This window comes from Zea mays, chromosome 1 (genome assembly GCF_902167145.1).
Source record: "Zea mays cultivar B73 chromosome 1, Zm-B73-REFERENCE-NAM-5.0, whole genome shotgun sequence".
NCBI lineage: Eukaryota > Viridiplantae > Streptophyta > Magnoliopsida > Poales > Poaceae > Zea > Zea mays.
The window spans coordinates 285,892,487-285,908,394 of NC_050096.1; the positions used below are offsets into that span (position 1 = coordinate 285,892,487).

Below are 15,908 nucleotides of genomic sequence, written 5' to 3' on the forward strand. Positions count from 1 at the left end.
GGAAGACGAGGTGCTTGCTGATTCTGCTTCTGAAACTGACCTCCTGACTGATTGCTCTGACGATTCTGGTACTGATGCTGAGGATACTGCCTTTGGAACTGCTGATACTGCTGACGCTGCTGATGCTGCTGAGGTGGACGCTGGTTCTGCCTGAACTGCTGAGGTTGATTGCCTGAGAAACGAGGACGACTGCTGCTTCCAGGCTGGGGTCCACTGATCTTGCGCTTACGATCTTCCATCTCCTTACGCTTTCTCTCTGTCATGATTGCTCTGTCAATCAGGTGCTGGAATGTCGGGAAGGTGTGATTCATCAGCTGATACTGCAGAGGGTCAACCAAGCCTCTCAGAAAACGGTATTGTCGCTTGGCGTCGGTGTTGACATCTTCAGGAGCATAGCGAGACAATTGCAGAAACCTGTCTCGATACTCACTGACAGACGATGACCCTTGCTTAAGGGCCAGGAACTCCTCCTTCTTCACTGTCATCAGACCCGCAGGAACATGGTACTGACGAAAGCTACCTCTGAACTCTTCCCAAGTGATGGTGTCGGGGTTGGCATGGGTGGCGAGGTAAGACTCCCACCATGATTGGGCTGCTCCTCTCAACAGACGGGGACCATACAAGACTTTCTCCCTGTCATCACACTGAGCGGTATGCAACTCCCGCTCCACAGTGCGCAGCCAATCTTCAGCATCCATGGGGTCAGAAGAATGAGCGAACGTTGGTGGATGACCTCTCATGAATTCAGCACGCTTGTCTCTGGGCATCTGAGGCATCTGAGGCTGAGGTGGTGCTTGCTGCTGCTGCTGCTGCTGAATGGCGGCCAAAGTCTGACCGATGGCTTGAACTACCTGAGTCTGCATCAGAAACATCTGCTCGATGGACATCGGGGGCGGGGGCGGCAGCTGCTGCTGCTGGGGCGCCTCATCTTGCTGACCGGCTCGCTCCTGCTGAGCACGCCTTCCTCCTCTGCGCCTGTTCTCTGACATCTGCAGAACGCAACCACACATCAGAACTGATCTGGCAAATCTTGCAGCATGAGAAAAGAGAATAGAATTCTTCAACAGCACTGAGCAGGTGAGCATCTTCACTGATCTCCAACACAGACCACACAGCTTCTCAGATAAAGAGGAAAGGAGAATAAAAGTTTTCCCAACTATATAACTAACTTTATTGACATAGTATGTAAACCAAAATGCAGGGGGTACCCACACTCTGGTAACAATCATTACAAAGATCCAAACCAAACATAGTTCATCATGACAAACATAAATGCACAGGATATAGCAAACTACCCTGTCTAACTAAGACTAACTAAGACTGAGACTAACGCTAAGACTGAAGCTTCTATGTATATATTTTTCGTATTAGTTACAAGATCCAACTCTAACGATCTATGGCTCTAGAGTTATCTTGGTCTTGCAGGCGGGATTGCCATAAGACTGGTGTCCACGCTGAGGTGAGCGGTACGGGTGCTGAGTCCCGACGGGAGCGGGGGAACCACCATCCAAATAACGACGTTCCGCGCGCTCAGCCCGCAGCTGGGCGATCTCAGCACGAGCCCTACTCAGCTCATCTAATGCATGGTCCAGCTCCGTGTTTAGCACGGCGGCTAGGTTGACTGTGCTGCTCAACCTAGGATTGCCCTCACCGACAGGTGAGACAATCACGCCTCCTGTGCTGCCAGATGAACGGCGGGGGTAATACTTCAGGTCAAGACCATCAGCTGCCCCACCGAAAACCGAGCAGTAGTGCGAAAGCGCACGCCGTGCAGCATCTTGCATGGCTGCCTCAGCTGAGTCCCGTTCAGAGATAGAATAGTGCTCTGAACAGGCCTCCGCACCCTGGAGACTGTCCTCCGGGCAGCGCACCAAGCAAGTCGCCTCCCAGCGGTCCGGGTAGACCCCGCGACTATGCTGGTAGACCACACAGCGATACTCGACGGACCAAGTATGCCGGTCAAATGCCCGACGTAGCAGGGTGTCGAGCGCATCGTGGAAGTGACACCCGCGAGCAGCGTCGCGAGTGATGGGTCGAGCAACCCATCCTTCCGGCTCAGGGTTAGCAGAGAAGTCGGTGTCGTGGCTCGAGCTGTCGTCGCCATCTCCGTCGTCTGGGTCTCCTCCAGCAGCTACTCCAGAAGCTGGGACGCCCAGTGGTGGTGCAGGGGGCGGCTCCAGAGGAAGCACATGAGAGCAGCTCCTCACAGACTCTATCTCCTGGTGGAGCGAGAAGGAAGAGCTCTGCTGCTCCTGTCGTCGACGTTCCTGCTCCTCACGCAGGCGGTGGTGTAGTCTCTCCAAGTGGCTGGACTGTCCGGCCACGGGACGGCGAAGCGGACGCTCAGCAAGGCGGGAGGGTAAGAAGGGGATGACTGACTTTCGTGCAGTGTGTCTAAATCGAGCCATCTACAAAAGACATCGCAAGCAAAAGGGTGAGAACAGAATTAATATGACCAGCAAGTAATGAACCACAAGTAAATGAAGGATTAGAATAAAACATGATTTTCAGCAAGGTATTATATATAGTAGAACATAGGTTTGGTCGGTATGACCAACTTTTGAAGGGATATCAAAGTCAAGGCAGGGACAGAGGTCCATAGTCCTTAGAACGACCATTCTACTCTAGGTTAGCGGTCCTACAGTCAGCACGGCTTTGATACCACTTATGTCACACCCGGTTTTTAGAAGGCAAACCGAATGCGAACCATGTACGTGCCAGGATCAGTTATTCACGTACACAGCAGTTACATAATATGGACATCATCACACAGTGCTCAAAATAGTATTAATAAGGGAAATAGTAGTCGATTACATCATACGTCTGAGACGTCCATATAGTCCTTACAATAAATCAAAGTGCGGAAAAGAAACGTAGATAAACGCGGCCTTCACAGGCAGCCGACTGGGGGTTGCCGCTAACCCACACCTAGAACTCGTCGTAATCTTGGAACTCCTGGAAGTCTCCTTCCACAGCTTCATCTTCGCCTGAGCAGTGGTTGCAATGCTGACAACCTGGGGGGGGGGGTTTGGTGTGTAGAGCAAGGGTGAGTACACATCAACATACTCAGCAAGTATCCTGTTTGGCTGTAGTGGACTAGCTTTATGTGGGGATAAGTCAAGCAGTTGCTTTTAGTTGGTCAGGTTATTACTTACTAGTAGAAAGCCAGGTTTTAACATTAACCCAAGTTATTAACCCAATGTATCCTTTCCAAACGGAAAGAATACCACTTACCAATACCATAATCATAACCAGAACCATCAATCTCATTGCCACCTGTACCACAATGTCTCTGATCAAGTATCACTAATCTCTGGAGCTCCCTTGGCCGCTCATAACCGTGAGCACGGCTGATATATCAGTTTCATAACACTCTGCAGAGGTTGTGCACTTTACCCACAAGCCGTGATTCCCTCTTGCCTCGGGCCGATCAAACCCTTAAACACTACCAAGGTGAATAGGCAGGGTTTCACTACGTAGCCTTTACAAAGATTCCCCGGGGCTGTAGCCACCCGTTAGGTTTCCTAAATGCACCGCACTCCTCCCCAAGGGGCGAACCCAAACTTGGCAGAGCGAGCCGCATACACCGAGCCCCATTGACGGCACGACGGCTAAGTGAACTACATCCCGGATCCTCTAATTATTCAGCTAAGGGCACCCCATTCCACCCTCATGGTTGCACTGTTTTCCCGGGCGGTCATCCATAGAACAGGTCCTTACGGAGAGGCACTCGAGAAACCGCTCGAGTCCCCTTGAAAACCACAAGTATAATCATAAAGAAGAACGGGAAAACAGCGTATCATAGATAATCACATCATGTTCATTGATTAGAGTTGAGCAATAGCATCAGACTAAGTAGTAATAATCCGACCCAAATAGGTAAACAAGGACATGGATAACAAAAGCTAGTCAATCCTTAGGTATAAATGTGTAATGCGGGAGGTGAATTAAAGAATGAATAGGACAGAGATAGGTCAAAGGACACTTGCCTCCACCAACCGACTGCTGCTCAGGGGCTTCTCCTGCGAATTCCTCGGGCTCTTCGACCGGATCGTTCTCTATGCGAGCGCAAACATACATACATCCATCCACATATTTAATACAAAAGAACAGTACACCATACAAGATAACAAATAAAGTGAATATGCACCAAGTATGACATTCGATAACGCATTTGTTATGGTTAGAAAGAAACGGGAAAGGTCTCGCAGGGGGTTAAATCTTATGCACTAATGACACAATTGGTTTTTAACAAAATAATTCTGTTATATATATTTATATATACTGATGGAAACCTAATCACTTTTAGTTGATCAACATTGCACAGGGTAAACAATTAACTACGTGAATCAATAACATAACGGAATTTTAAATTAAACTTCCTATTTTCCCATAGCATGAACAGTGATTAGCCTACTTAAAATACAGTAATTATGATCACAGAAAGTAAATAAAATAAAATAAAAAAAATAAAAAAAACAGAGGGGGGGCGGTTGAACCGGCCCTAGGGGCGGTTGAACCGGCCCGGGGGCAGGCGGCCGAGCTGGGGCGGCCGAGCGCGGGGGGCGGCCGAGCTGGGGCCGGGGGCGGTTGAGCCGGGGCCGAGGCCGGCTGAACCGGCCCGGGACAGGGGGGCGCGGCCAGGGGGCCAGGCGGCCGGGGCGGGCCAGCGGCGGCCGGGCGGGGCGCGGCTGGGCGCGGCCGAGGGCCGGCCAGCGGCGGCCAGGGGCCACGGCGGGGCTGGGGCGGCTGCCGGCGCGGCCAGGGGGCGCGCGGGGGTGGGGAGAGAAGAGGGGAGGGAGGAGAGGGAGGAGGGGGAGGGGGCTCACCGGCGGGGATCGACGGCGAGGGGCGGCCGGCGGCAGGGGGCGGCGCGGCGGCCTAGGGTAGGGGCGGCGCTAGGGCAGGGGGCGGGTAGGGGCGGCGGCTAGGGAGAGAATGAGAGAGGGAAAAAAATGAGAGGGAGAGGGAGAGGGTTTGGGGAAAAAGGGGAGGTGGGGGCGGCATGGGCCTATTGGGCCCAAGGGGGGGGGCGCCAGGGGCGGCTGGGCCGGCCGGGGTCGGCCCACGGCGCGGGAGAGAGAGAAAAAGAGGAGAGAAAAAGAGAGGGAGAAAAAAGAAAGAAAAGATCTTCTCCACATTTTCGAAATCCGATCTTTCTACATGAATGCAATTGCGCTTTCAAAGCAATCAAAAGAAATGCAAGGTTCGGCATGGTGCATCAAACAACATAAAGTATTTAGGGTTTTTCTTACACGGGAATTCCAAACCGAATCCCGCTTGGAACTTTGGAAAAGGTCAAGGTTTAGCGAAGGGAAAAAGAAAAGGGAAAGGTAACGCCCGAATTTTGGCGAGTAAAGAAAAGAAAAAATTCAACTGCAAAATTCGGGGCGTTACAACCTGTGCCGGCTATTTCCATGAACTGTGATAATCAGACTGTGATAATTAAGATAAACAGTTCTAAGGATAATATGAAGTCGACAAGGCACATAAAGAGGCGTTTGAAATCTGTCAGGAAATTGAGAAACTCCGGAGTAATAGCGTTGGATTATGTCCATACGTCTAAAAATCTGGCAGATCAATTTACTAAGGGGCTATCACGTAGTGTGATAGATAGTGCATCAAGTGAGATGGGCATGAGACCCACCTAAAGTTTATCATAGTGGTAACCTGTTCTATGTGATCGGAGATCCCGTGAATTAGAATGGTGAAACAAGCTAGTGGTAGACTGAGAGGAAAGACCCTTAATAAGGCTCATTTCAGATGCATATCTTTCCTTACTGTAAGGTAGGTTGGTGTTTACACCTTAATATGTTCCAAGTGGCTTTGTGAAGCAAAGATGTTGTCCTACAGAACATCTTTAGAGGAACATACCTATATGGGTTAACTGCTAGTCACAGTTTATGAGATCTGGGTGGTTTCTAGATACCCATGAAAGGCTATGGAGTTTGACTTATATGCTCCAACCAGAGGGGATGCGTTCAGCAATCTAGTACTGATAAAGAGTTTAGATGAAACTCATTCCACGCAAAACTGCCAATTCAAGGCCTAGTCCATTGTGCAGTTGTGGTCAAGTGTAGTCTAAGTTCTAGGTGGATGTTCAACTTAACAGTCTCCATCGAAACACCAGTATATCAAACGTTTGAGATGATGAGAGCTTTTTTGTGTGACTTAGCATTTGGTGGGGATTGTTGGATTAATGTGGGCTTGGCCCAAATTAATATTCAATAATAGTCAATGCTAATGGCCCACTTTAATGCTATGGTGTACTAATTATTTAGTACCATATTGGAAGTTCAAAGGACAAATCAATCAACTTAAATAGGTGGACCATTGGTGCATCTATTGAGAAGTTGAGAAAAGGATGAAGGACTGCCACACGCGCGCGCGCGCGCGCCGCCGCCGCTGCCGGCCGGGCCGGGCCGGGCCTCGTGGTAGATCGGACCTTGGTCCGAATATTCCTTTCAAACGGTTGCGCATTTTGCCTGGAGTGATGACCGTCATGATAACCGTCCGTTTCCTGTCTTATGGCTAGTAACGGACGTCAGTTACTGTCGTCAGTTTCCAGCTCTAATGCGCGACCGTTTCTGTCCGTTGTCCTTCTCCCTTCTTCTGACCGCCTATAAGAATGGAGAGGGAGGGCTCTTCCAGTCACGCGAATCATCTCACGCGAATTGCAAACAACACATTCCCGTCCCATCTTCTGCGAGCACAGAGAGTGGGAGAGCAGGCCTCCGAAATCACCGACCGCAGAGATACACTTGCACGGGTGTGCGGGCGATCAGATTTTTGGGGAGCGTCTTCGCGACTGCTCGCGTGATCTGTTTGTCCAGCTGCTTCGTTCGACGTCTTCCCGAGTTGACGCGTCCTGCTGCTCTTCTTCCCGGCGACCGGCAACCGTTCGAGGGACTGCACAACGTACATCTTCCTGCACCGACTTCGTACGGCTACATCGAACAAACACACGAGATGTCTCGTGTGAATGGAGCCACTGGTGCCTTGAGCATCGGTCCCTCCGCTGGGTACACTCTGTTCTTCGTATTTGTGCATGTTTCATTGTTGTTTACTGCTTATGCGAGTAGTTATACACACATGCACATACATGTCATCACATATATTGCACTGATTTTCTGGATTAAATTAAAACTAAAAATGCCTAACTTTCTAACAGTTCATATTCATCTCTGACGGTAAATAGATGATAAATAAATTTTGCTTCATTATAAAATCAAAAGGAGATCATCATCATCACACTGGCAGTTAGTCAGTTACATATCGATTTCAGCTACCACAGCAAACACTTCAACGTAGTTGGTTGCACGTTCCTTTCTTCTTCCCCTTCGATATTTTAAAGGGAAAAAAAGGTAAATGGTCTATGTGCAGTTCAAAGTCTCAGAGATGGCAAACTGCACATGGTTTGACCACAGAGGATGGTGAGTAGGGTTTAAAATCAATCGATTGTCATGCACTGGCTGACTGGCCTACTTATATTTGAACATATATTATTCATCACTCAAGTTACCATAACAATAATTGAGAATCAACATTTACATCTTCCATGGCATTGTTATATATGCTCATAAATGAAGTATGAAAAAAAAACATGATGTTGAAATATGCATCCACAACGTAGAATGGACTCAAGAAGATGCAAATCATTTATTTAGAACCAGGTTTGCTACACTTAGGGTGCGTTTGGTTGCGAGACAGCTAGGACAGGGACGTCCCCTGACGTCCTCTCTCATCCCTCCAATTTTGAGGGATAACTGGGGATAACACTGGGATAGTCCTGTCCTAACCCTTGACTCTTAACCAAACAACCTTATTTGAGGGATCGTCCCGTCCCGTCCCATCTCATCATTGTAACCAAACGCACCTTAAACAAATAAATCATGACACTTGAAAAGTATTAAAATATGGTGAAGACAAAGGGTTTTTTCTCATAAGGAACACTTGGGTGTTGACGGGTTGTGTTGTTTGGTAGCGAGCAATGCTGGCGTAGGTGCTTGTACTCTTAATGTAAGAAGAGCAACAATGATGTTATCTGGTCCTTCTGGGAGGTGTGCACAGGGGAAAATATAGCAACAGAGAGGATTATGGGAGGAATATGATGGACGAACAAAGGCTTGGATCCCTTCGTCGGTCGCTCCGGCGTGAGGCTCAAACCAGGGTGCGCAAGAAATCGCCCCTCTAGAAGATTCTTATTTCTTCTCTGTTCTGCCTATTAATCCTGCATTCCTGCAGCACTTGTTTAGAGGTACTCAATTGGAAAGCCAACAAACCAATCGAAACAAACTAGGAAACAACAAACCGACTCACAATAGAAAGCAGCGAACCGACTCCTAAACAAGCAGTAAATTTACCACTTCTTCAATCCTGTTATATACTATTGATGATCAGACGGTTACTATTGTAGTTCTCTGAACATGTGTGCTCAAAGTTCTAACTAACTCGTACGCAAAACTAAGCACCAGAATCAACTGGAAAACTAAAGCTTCTTTATCATCCATTGAAAACATCGAATCTTAACATAACCAAACCCTATGTCATTCTACAGAACATTACTCCAGAAAGGTTAACATAAAGAAAACTTTGTTAGATACCACCAACAATTTTCTATCCTACAGCTGTTCCCCAACTTCTTCATGCTCCTGAATTCCTGATAGAGCAGGCCAAGGATAATGCAACCTATGCAAATTTCACTTGAGACATACTCCAAAAATTTTCTATCTTCAGCTTTTGCCCAACTTATCCATACTCCTGAATCCCTACTAGGTCATGCCAAGGATAAGGCTGCCCGCAGTCACGTACTTGAAAAAGAACCGTAAAGAATACCGTAGGCTATAGAGTTCGAATGGTGCTGCAGCGAGTGACTGGAAAGATAGCTGTAAAATACAGTCGGCTGAGAAGAACTCTATCTGCAGCGTTCGCTGCCGTGCGACTGGATGACAGAGGTGGGACCGGAGGTGGGGCCCAAGAGAGACGTTGTGAGAGGCCGGTTAGGAGAGAGGTGAAAATAAATAATAGAATATGTGTTAGTTGGTATAGGGTAGAGATTTAAGGTGAATATGACTGCGAAAAATTGTGAGATAGAGTAGAGAATCTCGCTGACGAGGATAGAATATTCTTTTTAGAGTAGAAATTTAGGGTTCCATGAGTGCGGATAGCCTAACAAACCTATCACCTGAGACAAAATAAAAAATAAATCTATCCTTCAGCTTTGGCACAACTTCTTCATACTCCAGAACACTTACTAGGGCATGCTAGGATAATGCAATCTACGGAAATTTTACCTGACACACACCTAGAACTAAGACCTTCCGCAACATAAAACTTAACCCCAGACGAGGAAGCATATAGCATTGCAACATAGATGACCAAACATGACAACAACGAAATGAACAAGCAAAGGTAAAAGCTAAGTTATGACGTCATAAGATCCGAGCTGCCGCATTATGTCCTGCCATCGCCCAAACACGATTTCTGACGTTCTTCTTCTCGCCCCATCCGAGCTTGAGCATCCGCTCGTACACCTCCGGGTGGGCCTCGACGATGGTGTGCTCCTCGGGCTCGTACCTCTGTATGGCTTCGTCCTCGAGCCCCATGCCCCCATGCCGAACCCCAAATTGAGCACCTTGCCACCGCCTTGACACACCGCCCGCGCGTTCGCCTCCATCAGCGGCCGCTCCCACGCCATGACCACTGCCTTCCTCTCCGCGTTCATCACCCTCTCCTTGCTGAACGAGACCCTGGATTCGAGGTAGCTCTTGTTGGATTAATGTGGGCTTGGCCCAAATTAATATTCAATAATAGTCAATGCTAATGGCCCACTTTAATGCTATGGTGTACTAATTAATTAGTACCATATTGGAAGTTCAAAGGACAAATCAATCAACTTAAATAGGTGGACCATTGGTGCATCTATTGAGAAGTTGAGAAAAGGATGAAGGACTGCCACACGCGCGCGCGCGCCGCCGCCGCCGTCGGCCGGGCCGTGGCTCGTGGTAGATCGGACCTTGGTCCGAATATTCCTTTCTTCCCGGCGACCGTTCGAGGAACTGCACAGCGTACATCTTCCTGGCTACATCGAACAAACACACGAGATGTCTCGTGTGAATGGAGCCACTAATGCCTTGAGCATCGGTCCCTCCGCTGGGTACACTCTGTTCTTCGTATTTGTGCATGTTTCATTGCTGTTTAATGCTTATGCGAGTAGTTATACACACATGCACATACATGTCATCACATATATTGCACTTTTTTTCTGGATTAAATTAAAACTAAAAATGCCTAACTTTCTAACAATCCAAAAATCTGATATTAGGCATTTTTCTGTTAGTGGTTTTGCTGCTGCGTTAAAACCAAGTGAACCTTTTGATGGGACGTTTTACAAGAGATGGCGTAGTAAGATGATACTGTGGTTGACCGCAATGAACTGCTATCACGCCGCACAGGGGAAACCCGAACAGTTCACTCCTGAAGAGGAGAGAATGTTCGACGTTGCCGATAACCTGTTTCGAGGCGCCGTGATTGGCGCTCTTGCCAACAAGTATGTTGATTCTTATCTAACGTGCACATCTGCAAAAGAGTTATGGGATGCATTAGATGAGAAGTTTGGTGTTTCTGATGCTGGTAGCGAGCTGTACATCATGGAGCAGATGTTTGACTATAAGATGGTGGAAAACCGTCCTGTAGTTGAACAGGCTCATGAAATACAGGCACTGGCTAAAGAACTCGAACAATTCCCATGTGTCTTGCCTGACAAGTTCGTGGCCGGCGGTATTATCGCTAAACTGCCACCTTCTTGGACGGACTTTGCTACCACTCTAAAACATAAGAGACAAGAGTTTAGCGTGGCTGAGCTTATTGGTTCTCTTGATGTTGAGGAGAGGGCGAGAGCAAAAGACACTCGTGGAAAAGGAGTTGAGACTTCTAGTGCCAATATGGTACAAAAGAAGAACTCCAATGCATCACATAATAATAAAAAGAAAAACAAGCAACAGAATGCCACGAAGCCCAAGCAGGCAGCCTCATTCAAAAAGAAGAACAAAGGAGCTGGTTGCTTTGTTTGCGGGAGTACTGATCATTGGGCAAGCGCTTGTCCAGACCGCAAATTTAAGCAAGAGAAAAAACCAGCTCAAGAGAAGAAAACAGTAAACATGGTTGTTAGCGAGACTGCAGAAGGAACATCGGGGTATGGTAATCTTTTACCTACTGTTCTTTCAGTGTGTCAATCCCCTGAGTGGTGGGCTGATACCGGTGCTAATATTCATGTGTGTGCTGATATTTCTTTATTTTCTTCTTATCAGTGCAAAGGGACTGGAGCCTTGATGATGGGGAACGGATCACATGCGCGTGTTCTTGGTGTTGGTACAGTCATTCTGAAGTTTACTTCGGGAAAGACGGTGCTATTGAAGTGAAAGTTGCCTAGAGGGGGGGTGAATAGGCAAGTTAAAACTTTTTCTACAAAAACTAGAAGCAAACTGGGTAAAACTGAATTGATCTCGAAATTCACCCAGTTAACTTTGGAAATGAGATGTTCTAAATGATCCACAGGGTTCAAAGTAGTAGATCTGAGAATGGCACTTCTCAAAATCCACACACCAAAAAGATATAAACAAATCTTCCACGCAATGGTGAGAGAACGAAAAACACAAACAAACACAATGAGCAAGAACACAAGAGACACAAGATTTATCCCGAGGTTCGGTCACACCACCAAGGTGCCCTACTTCCTCGTTGAGGCGCCCACAAAGAGCCGGGTCTCTTTCAACCCTAATCCTCCCTTTGTCGACCACAAAGATCAAGCTCACACACTAATCTTTGCTCAAACGAGCGGGTAATACAAACTTTCTTGTGGTCTTCCACAAGATTTGGAGACTCACAAGCGACACCTAGTCGTCTAGGAGCTAGAAGCTCCAAGAGTAATGAATCCACAAAGAACTCGATGTAGTACCAAAGCTCGAATGAAGAAGAAGAGCAAGAGAGATTTAGAGATGAAGCACAAAACCGCAGCTCTCAAGCTCACTCAAAGATTTCTCTCCAAAGATTTGAAATGGGAGAGGCAAGAGATGTGTGAGAGAGAGAGGGAGGTGTTTCTTGGGTTAGAAATGGAGTTCAAATCGTGCTCGCTGCTGTGGGGAGAGAGGTAGGAGGTAGTATATATAGGTGGAGCTCAAAACTAGCCGTTGGACTAAAAAATCCGTTGAAAACCGGTTGAACCGCCCCCTAGGGCGGTTGAACCGCCCCTGGCAGGCCTGGCAGCCTGTCTGCCAGTCTGACTGGCAGACTGACGCGCAGACTGACCGCAGACTGGTCAAGTTGACCAAAACCGGTTGAACCGCCCAGGGGGGGGGCGGTTGAACCGCCCCTGACACTTCTGGCGACCTGTTTGCCAGACTGACTGGCAGACTGTTGGTCAGAGGTCAGAGGGGTCAGAGACCAGCTGAACTGCCCCTCAGGACCAGTTCAACCGGTCTTGACCAGTGAGTTTAGGAGAGAAAACCCCAGCTCAACTGCCCGGAGGCAAGTTCAGCTGGTGTATGGTCAAAGAGGTTCACAGCTGAAGTTGAGTTCGGCTGAAGTTCAGCCCAGCTGAAAAGCTCAGCTCAGCTGAAGTTCAGCTCAGCTGAAAAGCTCAGCTGTAGCTGAAGAAGCTCAGCTCAGCTGAAGTCCAGCTCAGCTGAAAAGCTCAGCTGCAGCTGAAGGAGCTCAGCTCAGCTGAAGTTCAGCTCAGCTGAAAAGCTCAGCTGCAACTGAACAAGTTCAGCTGCTTTTCAGCAAGAACACTCTAGGTTTCTCAACCCTAACCACGGCCAACCAAAGAACGTTAAAGAGATTTTTGCTTTTCAAAAATAGCTTTTGAATAGAGAGGTTTGAGCTTTGGCAAACACCAACCTTCTTTTTGGATCCCTCTTTATAGTACGACGATTCCTATACTCAAGTTAAATAAAATATAATTAAGTAAACTCCTTGAGTCATTGGCGTCTCATGTGTGATTTCTCCATGGCGTTGCTTCATAAGGATCACAAACATCTTTGTCTCACCTTTTGAAGCAAACATAAATCAAACCCTGTGACTTGTACCATATCACCATATGTGAGTTCAAATCATGGCTTCAAGTCACCGTACTGATGCATCAACATGTTATAACTCTTCATAGCTGATTAGTTCATCGACTTAGTGCAAGTACTCTCTTCTTCACCTTAGCCATGGTACCTCGGTCCACAAGCCGTCGCTTGGCCTTCACCTTCGCTTAGTTCCTCGAAGCCCTTTCCTTGCTATCTTCACCCTATCAAGCCATTCTTGAGTCACATCCTATTGAGCATCCATTGAGAGAATCATTTCTTCAATATTGTGAACCTTGCTTGAATGTCTTCTAGATATAACTGTTGAGATTAATCAAGCTTTAGTTTGATTCTCATAGAAGCATATATGGACTGATAGTAATATGGTCAAGCCAATTCACGATTCCTCATATCTTATTCACTTTGGCTTGACCTATCTTCTTAATCACTTCATCCTCTATTTGATCATATGTATGTAGTGATTTCTTGGGTCTTGTCCATATATTCAAACCAATATAGAGAGACCATATTATATCCATTTGCATTGTCTCACTGGATTTAACCTTGTGTTGAACCTTTGTTCACTGATCATTATACACTATTCAAGTATGTTCATCATACTGAATTTCCTGTTCAACACTTAGCAAACTTGTTAGACCTTTAAATGTGTTGTTATCTAAATCACCAAAACTCACAAAAAGGGATGAATGCACTTTCAATCTCCCCCTTTTTGGTGATTGATGATAACACATTTAAAGCTTACATAAGATTTGATAAATAAGATTTTAAATCCTATGATATAGTTTCCTCCCCCTAAATATGTGCATTTCAGAAAATACCAATTTTGTACTCAAATACAAAAAGCACATATTGGGGTCGAAGTATGGAGATAACTTATATCATACTATTCATAGGGTGCAGTGTGTCATAAAATAAATGTGATGCTCATGACATAGAATGCACTTATCAACTCTCTACATCTTATGTTTTTCTTATGATTCCCCCTTTTTGTTAATTATTTCTCCCCTTTTCAAAAATAAAGATAAGCTTTAATGCAAAATTTCTCCCCCTTTGTCATAAATCTCCAAAAAGGATACAAAGAATATAAAGGGTAGAAATTATGATTTAAGCAAGATGTGAACACACTATCATGAAAAGGATCCTTAGATGACAAAAAAATAATGTAGAAGTGACATGAAGTGATGTACCTTTGCGTTTTACCTTTTCAAGGGGGTGTTCCAAACTTGTGTTGGATTTAGAATTCATTTGCACGCTCTTGTTGGTATAGTTGTGTCATAAGTCCAAGATATCAAATGAAGATTGTCATACTAAATGAAAGATAAATCTTGATACCTGGAGTCTAGATGTCACCTAGCATTTTCTTATCACAACAAGAGGCAACATAAAAATTGCACAAGTATGGATTATGCAACTAGTGATCATGTATGAAAAATATCAATTGAAAAACACCAATTGATACAATTTTATAGATAAATAGATCACTAATAGCATATTACACTAAGTTCTCCTCAAGTTTTAGTGCACACATATATATGAATTCAATTGATACCTGTTGAGAGTACTTATTTGCGACTTAAAGTACCATTGGCATACAAGGAGTATCAATTGAACATAATCATGCAACATAAGGAACATGTGCACTATTTAATCAATTAAGTTCTAGATAGGAGAATTTACAAGCTATGCTACTTCAGACATTTGCAATCCAAAAGGATGTGATACATATTTACCAATTTTAGATGACATTGGAGTAGCATATACAAGAGAAACTCATTCTCTTATGAAATGTATAGAAGATACATTTATTGGAGCAAAGAATCTTTGATACCCATCAAGTTTTGCAGTGGAAGCGATTGTCTTTGCTTGAAGATTCCTTTCTAATTTGAGACTACACACATAGTAGACTTGAAAATGAAGTTAGTCTCAAAGATTCAAATTATAGACCATTCTCCCCCTAAATGTATGCATACAAGTGATGAATACTTGTTTAGCTTATGCACTTGGACTTGTGAGGCCCGGGGATAAAGTCCTACAATTTGAACCTTGGTACAAATAAAGTATGAAAATGTGAAATTGTACCAATTTAAGGAATTACTCATAATTAAAAGGTATACTAATAGACATGACATGCAATATTTTAAGCCAAGATTTTTGAGAAGTTAGCATGTTTGACTCATACCTCACAAAGATGACTTAAGACTAACTTATGATATCACCACAAGAGGTATTAATCAAATATCTAGAGATTCTTTAATCGTCACCACAAGTGCAACCTTATGATGTGACTTAAGATATTGCATATACATGCACACACTAACTTGTAAGAGCCTAGATACACAAATGTAATACAATAGTTCATGGAGTGACACACCTTTGTTCCATGCCATATGGTCTTCATTATAATCATGAATTTCTATCTTAGCTTTTGATAGGCTTGATATTTCAAAGAGAAACTTATCCTCTTTAAACGATCAAGAGAAACTCATTCTCTTCAAAGAACTACACAAGTTCACTAAAAGAAAATGTTAGTCTTTAAGGACACAAGAGATAGAATGAGCTCCCCCTAAATGTATGCATCAAGTACTCGAATTACTTGTAACATGCACTTGATTCAATTAAGATTCTTAGAGGAGTTCATCATATATCTTGGTCAAGGCATAATATATTTGAAACAATTTAATTTATGCTAGAGAACACATATCGATCCTCAATAGAACTAATCCATGGGGTGACATATGGTAAATATTTGATCATTTTCTTGGAACCACTCATCCTCATTTGATGTTCTCCAAGGTGTGAGACTACACAACATGAACTTGA

At 45.3% G+C, this 15,908-nt stretch overlaps 1 pseudogene; it reads right to left on the reverse strand.

Moving 5' to 3' along the window:
* Positions 1–15,908, reverse strand: part of LOC103644038 (protein arginine N-methyltransferase 2-like) — a 39,768-nt pseudogene that overhangs the window by 11,366 nt on the left and 12,494 nt on the right.